Source organism: Malaclemys terrapin, chromosome 3, assembly GCF_027887155.1.
Source record: "Malaclemys terrapin pileata isolate rMalTer1 chromosome 3, rMalTer1.hap1, whole genome shotgun sequence".
Taxonomy (NCBI): Eukaryota; Metazoa; Chordata; order Testudines; family Emydidae; genus Malaclemys; species Malaclemys terrapin.
Window position 1 is genome coordinate 138,164,097 of NC_071507.1, and position 10,270 is coordinate 138,174,366.

The following is a 10,270-nucleotide window of genomic DNA, read 5'->3' on the forward strand; positions in this document are numbered from 1 at the left end:
ATGCTATACTTCGTCTTCATCCTGGAGGTCATTCAAATAGGTAAGCTGAATACCTATCATGCTGCAGGTGAGTGCATGGCTTAAGGCACTAAGCAATGCTACATATTGGCATTATTTTTTAAGAAAATGATTTGAGGTTTCAGAAAACTGGAGATTAGCAACACTCCATACTGATGGTACAATTACTGCAGTGATTTCCTCCCTCCCTCCCAAAAATCTGTTAAACATGGTGCTGCGTGTTTTGGTTTTTTGGTGGCACAGGTGTTTGCTGATGGGCTGATCAGGATAGTACTGTCAGACCAAAAAATGTCCCAGAGTGCTTTGACTGACATGTAAATTACCATTTGACCACAATATATGGTACCGTTCGGCACATGGGCCTCTTGGTGAAATTGTCTAGAACTATGCCAAGATAGCTAGTATGTGCAATGGCTCCGTTTTTAAGAAATCACCATTTCCATGTACATACTGGTGATAGAAAAAGTGCTTGGAGGCACCAGAAGAACGGCCTCCCACAAGGATCAGTATTATCTCCAACATTATTCAACTTATATTTGAATGACCTGCCACATATCGAGTCTCGCAAGTTTGTTTATGCAGATGACATATGCCTCAGCACTCAGTCACACTCCCTTGACATACTTGAGAGTGTTCTGAATGCTGATAATTGGCCATAGCTATGACCAATTATTGTCATCAGTGGTGCCTGATACCAAGTAGAAGTAAGAGTGTGTCAAGTGTCTTCCACTTACATCATGCACAAGCTGGCAGAGAACTGAATACAGTTCTCAATGGTCAACGAATAAAGCATGATTCACACATGGTCTATCTAGGTTTCATGTTACATAGAACTCTCACATATCGTGACCATCTTACAAAGACAGCAACTAAGATCAAAATGCCATGCACAGCAGACATGACTGGAGGAAGAGTTGGTGTATCTCTACATTTGGGTGATCCACTATGGGTATAACAGCCCCTCGGGAAGGCAGTACCAGCTATCATAATTCAGAGCAGCCCTGACAGTGCTCTGGAGTTTTACAGATCTTAGACGAGGGAGCAAAACAGTGGCATATAGACAGCTTTGTTCCCCTGCTAGATCCTGCTTCCAGCCAGCTTGACTGGACCTCAGAAGTGGGCCAGTGTTTCCACAGCGAAGCATATTTTGCTATGTTGATAGTAGCCATATGAATCAAGGTCCTACAACTCACACTGCATTGAACTCATGGGCCTGATTATCCTCTCAACCCACTGATGTGTAAATCCATTTACTTCATCAGCATTCACTTTAATTGAAAATGGTGTAAGTGAGTCAGGCTGGTCTAGTTAACTGACCACTATAATGTAGATTCATTTATATCACTTAAAACAATAGATTACCAGATTGTCTTCTGACTATTTTTGAGGCAGTGCATACATAGTCTGACATTTTCAAGGGTTATTCTTTTTCATCTTTGATTTAAATATTTTTCCTCTATAATAAGTCTCAGTGTATAGCCGGCATTTCCTCACTTTTCCTTAAGTCTCATCATCAAAAAGTAGACACAGTATAAATGCTGGTTGGACTTTATAAGGTAAGAGCATAGAATACATAACACTTATGTATCAAAAGTTAATAGAGTAATAGGGTTAAAAAGAACAAGCATCTAAAGTCACTTGTTCACTACTTATAGCTCAATAAATAAGAGAAATTAAATTAAAATTTTAACATAGTAATCACAACCACCTTTAAAGAATGTGGGTGTATTTTGGGGTTTCATTTGAGTGCACTTTTCTTGCTTCAACAACATTGAATCATTTATTTCCTTTCATAGGAATGCCACAGACTTTCTCCACCACTAGCTAAGGATTCTGGCAGGCTTCAATTTGTCACACATTTTGCGTGTGACTTCTATCAGCAAAATCTCATCTCCCCAGCCTGTCTGTTCTAGGCCAATAGTGTGTAATAAATCTTAGCCTTAGAAATATGAAACAGTGAAACTAGGAGCAGAGAAATTAAAAAAAAAAACAGACAGGGGAACCTCTGAGCAGCTCCATTCTTATCGGTTCTTCAGGTTTAACAAACTAGAGTGAGGGGGACTTCTGAAATTAACAAAGATGCCCTGAACATTATCACTGTTGTATTATTCATCACAAAATGAGTCCCACCATGAAGAATACCATTGAAGGAAAAGTTATAGTCTTGGAACCCATCTTTGGTGGGACTAAACAGCTGAACCTGCCTTGCCCATCTGCACCCATCAGTAAACCAATAGAAAAAGGTCCAAGAAAATATCAAGAGTTATTGACATCAAAAAATAGCAGCCAATAATAATATCTCCACTAATGCTTCCTGCCCGAGTCCAACACAACATTTGTTGGATATTCTAATTTGTAGTAGAAGTGACAGTATTTTTATGACTACAGAGTGCAGTGTATTGTCCCTTTAAGAGAGGCCTTTGCTCTTCCTGAAATTCTGTGGAATAGGGAGAAAGAAGGAATTACCATAGAACAGAACGGAGAGAGTCCACAGCTGGCTACTGACCTGAAAAGATGCTTGCGGGGGCTGCTTCTGTTGAAAACCTGAAGACTGACTTGAACCTCAGGCCGCCAAAGAGAAAAAGTCCCCCAAGAAAGTGTAAAAGGAATTTAAATCATACAAGTTATACTTGTAAGACATTATATAAAATAGCATTTCCTTTTAAAATAGACAGGCAAAATCAATTTGAGCAAGTAGCTGCAAATCTATTGAACTCAATAGACAAACCGAATTCAGTTACACTATGGCTGGATTTGGCCTCTTGTGTTTTTCTCTCAGTGACAATGATACATGGATGCTATAACATATGGATTATGATCCTTTCTTTGGACCTTCCAGTTAGATTATCTCAAATAATTAGTCTGTAACTTCAGTAGCAGATCTCTTTGGTAATATCATAGATCCTTGGTAAGTTATCATCTTCTGAGAAAATACAAAGCACAAAATGTACAGATTCTTTAGGGTATGAATCTGATACTGTCTGCTAACGTCTCCTTCTAAAGTATTTAAAATAAGATAAAGTAACTTAGGGGCATCTTATGCTGAATAAAAGACTTTCTTGGACAGCTGAAGAATCCAGTTCTAGACTCAGAAGCATTACAAACATGTTAAGTTAGTAGTAGATGCATTTGATATTCCTGGTAGCCTGAAGTAATTCTCTCTCTCTCTCTCTCTCTAATCACAAGGGAAACTGAAGATCAAATGTGGGAGAGATCCTGAGGGAGGAATACAAATTTAAAAAATGGGTTTTGTTGTCATGCCATAGTAGATAGTTAGAAAATAGGATTAACTGAAATGACGACAACATGCTGAGCCCAAATGTATTGTTTCCAAAAATGATCTATTGGCAGATATTTTTGCTAGCTCACTGCAGAGGACTGCAGGGTGGCTATGATGTAGTTCTCCTTTAAAGATAGAGAGAGAGAAAAAAAGAGGACAGTACAAACACAGATCTAAGCTTCGCAGTGGTGTGTAATGCATTATAAATACGGGGACAAATTCTACCATGAAACATGCATATGCAGCTCTCATTGAAAGCAATGCAACTTGAAGGCAATTATTCATGGGCAAAATTTGATCTAGGTACCAAAAGAGCAGTTTATAAACATAAGAATATAACTTGGTAAAGGCCAGAAAATAGATTTGTATTCATGACTGATTTGGAAAATAAAGGAAAATGATTAAAAGGATTATCAGAATTTTTCTTTTAAAGTAAGCTAAGATGAACCTCTTATTTTGTCTGTGTGAAACTGTACATCTAATTTATAGGAAACAACTAGAAAAAAACCACAATCTTGAGGATAAAAGAGAGCACAGTAAAAGTAAAGGCTATAAACTGCCATAAAGAGACAGAACAATTTACATCTACATCATCAGCTTTACTTGAGTTTATGTTGAATATAAATACCACTAAGAGTGGGAATGTGCCCAGTAATTAGAGAAAGGGACTGGGAACCAAAACCTCAGACTCATTTTCCAGTTTTGCTGCTGACTTGCTGTGTGATTTTTGGTAAGATACTTAACGTATCTAAGCCTCAATTTTTCAATCTGTAATATGAGGCTACCGGAGGACCAGGGATATTGAGAATCATAGAATCATTGCACTGGAAGGGACCTCGAGAGGTCATCTAGTCTAGTCTCCTGCACTCAAGGCAGGACTAAGTATTATCTGGATAGTCCCTGACAGGTGCTTATCAAAGCTGCTCTTAAAAATCTCCAATGATGGAGATTCCACAACCTTCCTAGGCAATTTATTCCAGTGCTTAACCACCCTTACAGTTAGGAAGATTTTCATAATGTCCAACCAAAATTGCCCTTCCTGCAATTTAAGCCCATTGCTTCTTGTCCTGTCCTTAGTGGTAAAGAGAACAATTTTTCTCCCTTCTTCTTGTAACTACCGTTTATGTATCTGAAAACTGTTATCATGTCCCCCTCAGTCTTCTCTTCCTCCTGACTAAACAAACCCATTTTTTTCAATCTTCCCTCATCGGTCATGTTTTCTAGATGTTTAATCATTTTGGTTGCTCTTCTCTGGACTTTCTCCAATTTGTCCATATCTTTCTTGAAATGTGGCACCCAGAACTGGATACCATACTCCAATTGAGGCCTAATCAGCACGGAGTAGAATGGAAGAATTACTTCTCGTGTCTTGCTTAGAAAACTCCTCTAATACATTCCAGAATTATGTTTGCTTTTTTTGCAACAGTTCACTGTTCACTCATATTTAGCTTGTGATACACTGTGACTTCCAGATCCCTTTCTGCAGTACTCCTTCCTAGGCAGTCATTTCCCATTTTGTGTGTGTGCAACTGATTGTTCCTTCCTAAGTGGAGTACTTTGCACTTGTCCTTATTGAATTTCATCTTATTTACTTCAAACCATTTCTCCAGTTTGTCCAGATCATTTTGAATTTTAACCCTATCCTCCAAAGCACATGCAACCTGTCCCAGATTGGTATCATCCTCAAACTTTATAGATGTACTCTCTATGTCATTATCTAAATCATTAATGAATATATTGAACAGAACTGGAGCCAGAACTGATCCCTCTGGGATCCCACTCGATATGCCCTTCCAGCTTGACTTGAACCACTGATAACTCTCTGGGAGTTATACACCCACCTTATAGTAGCTCCATCTAGGTTGTATTTCCCTAGTTTGTTTATGAGAAGGTCATTTGAGACAGTATCAAAAGCCTCACTAACGTTAAGATATACCACATATATCACTTCACCCCTAGCCACAAAGCTTGTTACCCTGTCAAAAAAAGCAATCAGATTGGTTTGACACAATTTGTTCTTGACAAAGCCATGCTGACTGTTACTTATCATCTTATTATCTTCTAGGTATTTGCTTAATTATTTGCTTTTCGGGTACTGAAGTTAAGCTTACTGGTCTGTAATTCCACGGATTGTCTTTATTCCCCTTTTTATAGATTGGCACTATATTTGCCCTTTTCCAGTCCTCCTGGAATCTCTCCTGTCTTCCATGACTTTGTGAAGACAATTGTTAATGGCTCAGATATGTCCTTAGTCAGCTCCTTGGGTATTGTAGGATTTATGTCATTAGGCCTTGTTGACTGGAAGACATCTAACTTGTCTAAGCTTAATTCGATTTTGTAAAGTTCTTTTAAATCCTTAGATAAAAGAGACTATCTAGTGGTGATGTCATCCCTTGCAGTTTTGTTGTATGAAAACGTTTGATGTTCTTCTTAAAGCCCCAGCACCTGGTGTAATGGGTTATATAGAAATCTCATCCTTCAAGTAAAAGAAAATATTTCTAGTAGAGAAGATTAATGGGAAACAGTCTTTTTCCAGAAAACATTTATACAAAAAATATGAAAATCCCAAACCTGAAATATTTCAGGTTTTTCTATATTTGATTAAAAGCATTTTTCATCAGAATGAACTCCTCCCGCCCTATTGGCACTGGTTTCCAACCCTCATTATTTTCAATAAAAGTTTGTAAAATTGAATCCTATGGCTCAAAACCCAGAAGTCAAATAAAAAGGAACCTAAAGGTTTATTTTTTCTAGAAATCTTGTAATTTTTACCTCAACCTTTTGATATTTTTGGGTCAGCCTTTATTTATTTATTTATTTGATTGGTTGGGGTTGGCAGTACTGATATGTTGTAATGGCAGTCACACAACAGCATTTACCAAGAGTTGCAACAATTAAGAGAAACTGTGATGTCCACCACTGTGATACTATGGCTCTTGAAAATGGTGACTTTGTAAAAATATATACTACCGTAAATGCAAAGTATTTCTAGTATGAATAGATATGAAAATGTGGGCTAGATTTGGCAAGCGTTAGAACTACCATAACAAATGTAATTGGTGATGGGTGGATAAATACATATGTCAGTATATTATGTTTCAGAAAATAAGAGCAGTTACAAAAATAAAAAGGAAAAACTTTGACATCATATAAAATAACTTAGTCTTTGAAAACAAATGATAAAAATAGACCAAACAGAACACAAAGTAGTTAGCTAGATTTTTACTGGTATACTGCCTGTAATCATCCATTAAACTACTTAATCAGGTCAATTTCAAATAACTCAAAAGATGGCGAGATTTAATGTTGGTTACATCAGAAAGGCAATAAGAATAGGATCTGTAGGACAGCAGCAAGAAGTGTGTTACAGAAAATGATAATATGGAAAAATGACTTATTTTTTTATGGAATCAGAAAAAAGCAAAAGTCCTGTTAGAATCAATGGAAGGAGTGGATGTGAATGAGAGATGTTGTTGCAAAGGAAAAGTTGTCTTGAAAGCATAGAGGAAATGGCTGTCAGAACTTGCAGTAAGAAGGGAAGCAAAATCCTTAGTCTAATACAAACTATGATAAGAGATAAAGGGAGGGAAGGTATTAAAGAAGTGGTTGACTACAGCAAAAAGTATACCACTTTAAGCAAAGAAATGATATTAAGTTTTACAGTAACTGTCATTAGATAATAAAGTGGATGCACAGGCTTCCACTCCTGCTAACCTGATTCTCACTTCTTTATGATGGTGGTGTTAGGAAGCTCACAGATGAATGTTTCAGCAAATTGAGTATTTCTTATATTGTATGGCAAGGGAAAGAAATCTCAGCAACAATTTAGACCCCCAAACTGCAATGAATCCCCTACTCAGAGGGAGTTCATTGCAGGATCAGGCTAGGGTGACCAGATGTCCCGATTTTATAGGGACAGTCCTGATTTTGGGGTCTTTTTCTTATGTAGGCTCCTATTATCCCCCCCACCCCCTGTCCTGATTTTTCACACTTGCTGTCTGGTCACCCTAGTCAGGGCCTTACACATGAATTTCACCTGATACTAAATTCAATACAAACCTTCCCATCCTCCCACATAAATGAAACAATTAGGGTTACCATTCGTCTGGATTCCCCCGGACATGTCCGGCTTTTTCGGGTTAAAAATAGCGTCCGGGGGGAATTTGTCAATGTCCGGACTTCCCCTCCTCCCCCCTCCCATGCAGAGCGTGCGCGCGGCTTACAGACCAGTCGGGGCTCCGACAGCCAGAGCCAGAGCCCTTCCTGCACTCTCTCCTGAAACTTGACACCACTCCCCTCCTCTCTCTCCCTCCCCTCCCTGCACTCACAGATCGCCGGGCTGTTCGTCTGGAGCTCCGACCCTGCTGCCCTCCCCCGCTGTACTCTGCAGCACAGTAAGGGGGCCGGGGGTCAGAGAAGCGGCAGGGAGGTTGGGGGGGGGTAGTCAAGAGACAGGGAGCAGGGGGGAGGGTTGAATGGGTCAGGGAGTTCGGGGGGGGCTGTCTGGGGGTTGGGGGTGTAAGGTTTTGGGTAGTCAGGGTACAGGTGGGGGGGTCTCAGGAGGGGGCAGTTAGGGGACAAGGAACGGGGGGTGTTTGGGAGTTCTGGGGGGGCTGTCTGGGGGTTGGGGGTGTAAGGTTTTGGGCAGTCAGGGTACAGGTGTGGGGGGGTCTCAGGAGGGGGCAGTTAGGGGACAAGAAACAGGGAGGCTTAGGTAGGGGGTGGGGTTCTGGAGGGCAGTTAGGAGCAGGGGTCCCAGGAGGGGGCAGTCAGGGGACAAGGAGGGGGGGGGAATCGGGAGTTCGGGGCGGGCTTTCTGGGGGAGGGTGGATAAGGTTTTGGGCAGTCAGGGTACAGGTAGGGTCCTGGGGGACAGTTGGGGGGGGGTCTTAGGAAGGGGCAGTTAGGGGACAAGAAACAGGGAGGCTTAGGTAGGGGGTGGGGTTCTGGGGGGCAGTTAGGAGCAGGGGTCCCAGGAGGGGGCAGTCAGGGGACAAGGAGTGGGGGGGGAGGGTTGGGGGTTCTGAGGGGGCAGGAAGTGGGAGGGAGTGGAAGGGGCAGGGGCGGGGCTAGGACAGGACGGGGGCGGGGCTGGGGCAGGGGCGGGGCTCCTCCCGTCCTCTTTTTTGATTGTTGAAATATGGTAACCCTAAAACAATAAGACTGTAAAAGTTCACATGGGCTCCAATCCATGTGCCTTTGAAGTCTGTGGAAAGCCTCATATTTCCTTCAGTGGACTTTGGGTGAATTCCATGATGTAGAAATTTCAAATACTATGATGAGTGTCATAGAAATAACTGTTAAATGAGAAATATTATTAAATAAAATCATAAGAAGTCAGTATAGAGTAAAGTTAAGGTTCTGCCATGTTGCACATCCTAGATATGTTATAGATACAATTTACAACATAACCCTAATATTCATTCATGTAAACAGAAAAACAGAAGTAAAGAATCCTATATATATTTAACACAGGTTAACTCACTTAAGTTTGCTTTTGGAACCTTGACTTATGTATTGTTTGACTTTCCATCCTTAAGGATTGTAGTGATGTAGGATTTCAGTTTCGATTTTAATGTAGTATCTTTATTTTGTCATGGAGAAATCTCCTGTGTTTAATAATTTTAGCATTTCAAAATATCTCTTGGGTTTTCAAGGTATGGAAGATGGAGTGATCCTCCCTATTTGGTGTGACTATTTGGCTTCAGACAGATTTTTGAAAAACTAGGTTAGCTGTTTTGACAGCTGTATCTTTACAAGGGAAGACATACAACTTTTTACTTTGTAAATGGAATCTTAGAATTTTCAGATTCAGAACACAGCAAAGTTGCAGAGATACCCTAAAATCACAAGATTTCTTCACTCCAACAAGGGCCCTGTGTTAAAATGCCTACTGTCTTTAATGGAGCCATTCCTTCTGCAGACAGTGCTAAACCATCCCTGCCAGAGGTTCTAATCTCTTGGATTTATAAAAGTATTCCATTCCACAGTTTATTCCCCTTTAGAACAGATCTAGTTGCAGTAAGTCATCTTGCATCTCTGATACATGGAACTTTTTATAGAGTGGGGGAAGCTGAAGTTAGAGAAGCTCAAACTGGAAATAAGGTGCATATTTTTCACAGTGAGGGTAATCAACCACGGCAACAACTAACCAAGGCAAGTGATGGTTTCTCCATTATTTGAAGTCTTTAAATCAAGATTTGATGTCTGTCTTATGTTATGTCTACATGACGAGCTAGAGGTGTACATTCCCTTGTTCATGCACATATACTTGCGCTAGCTCAGAGGAGGCCAACTTGTGGCTCCAGAGCCACATGTGGTTCTTAAGAGGTTAATATGCATCTCCTTGCATAGGCGCTGACTCCAAGGCTGGATCTACAGATGCCAACTTTCCAATGTGCCGGGAGGTGCTCACTGCTCAACCCCCTGCTCTGCCCCAGGTCCTGCCACCACTCCACCCCTTCCCCTGGGCCTGCCATGCCCTCGCTCCTCCCCGCTCCCCACCAGAACCTCCTGTGCACTGCAAAACAGCTGATTGTGGCAGGCGGGAGGCGTGGGGAGGGAAGGGGAGGCACTGATTGGCAGAGCTGCCAGTGGCCAGGAGGCGCTGGGCGCTGGAGGGGGGTAGCGGATGTGGGGCTGCTGACATATTACTGTGGCTCTTTGGCAATATTCATTGGTAAATTCTGGCTCCTTCTCAGGCTCTGGTTGGCCACCCCTGTGCTAGCTCGATAGCAGCGTAGCAGCAGTAGCGTAGGTAGTGGCATCAGAGGCATGGCTGAGCCATACCGAATACACACCCAGCAGTTCCAAGCAGGTTTGCGCTCAGCATGGCTCAGCTGTACCTCTGCTGCCACTACTCATTCTACTACAGCTGCACTGCTATTTATATTTGCACTAGCTCAATGACAGCTAGTGCAAGTATGTGTTCACAAGCAGGGAATCTCATGCCTACCCTGTAGTTAAAGGTAG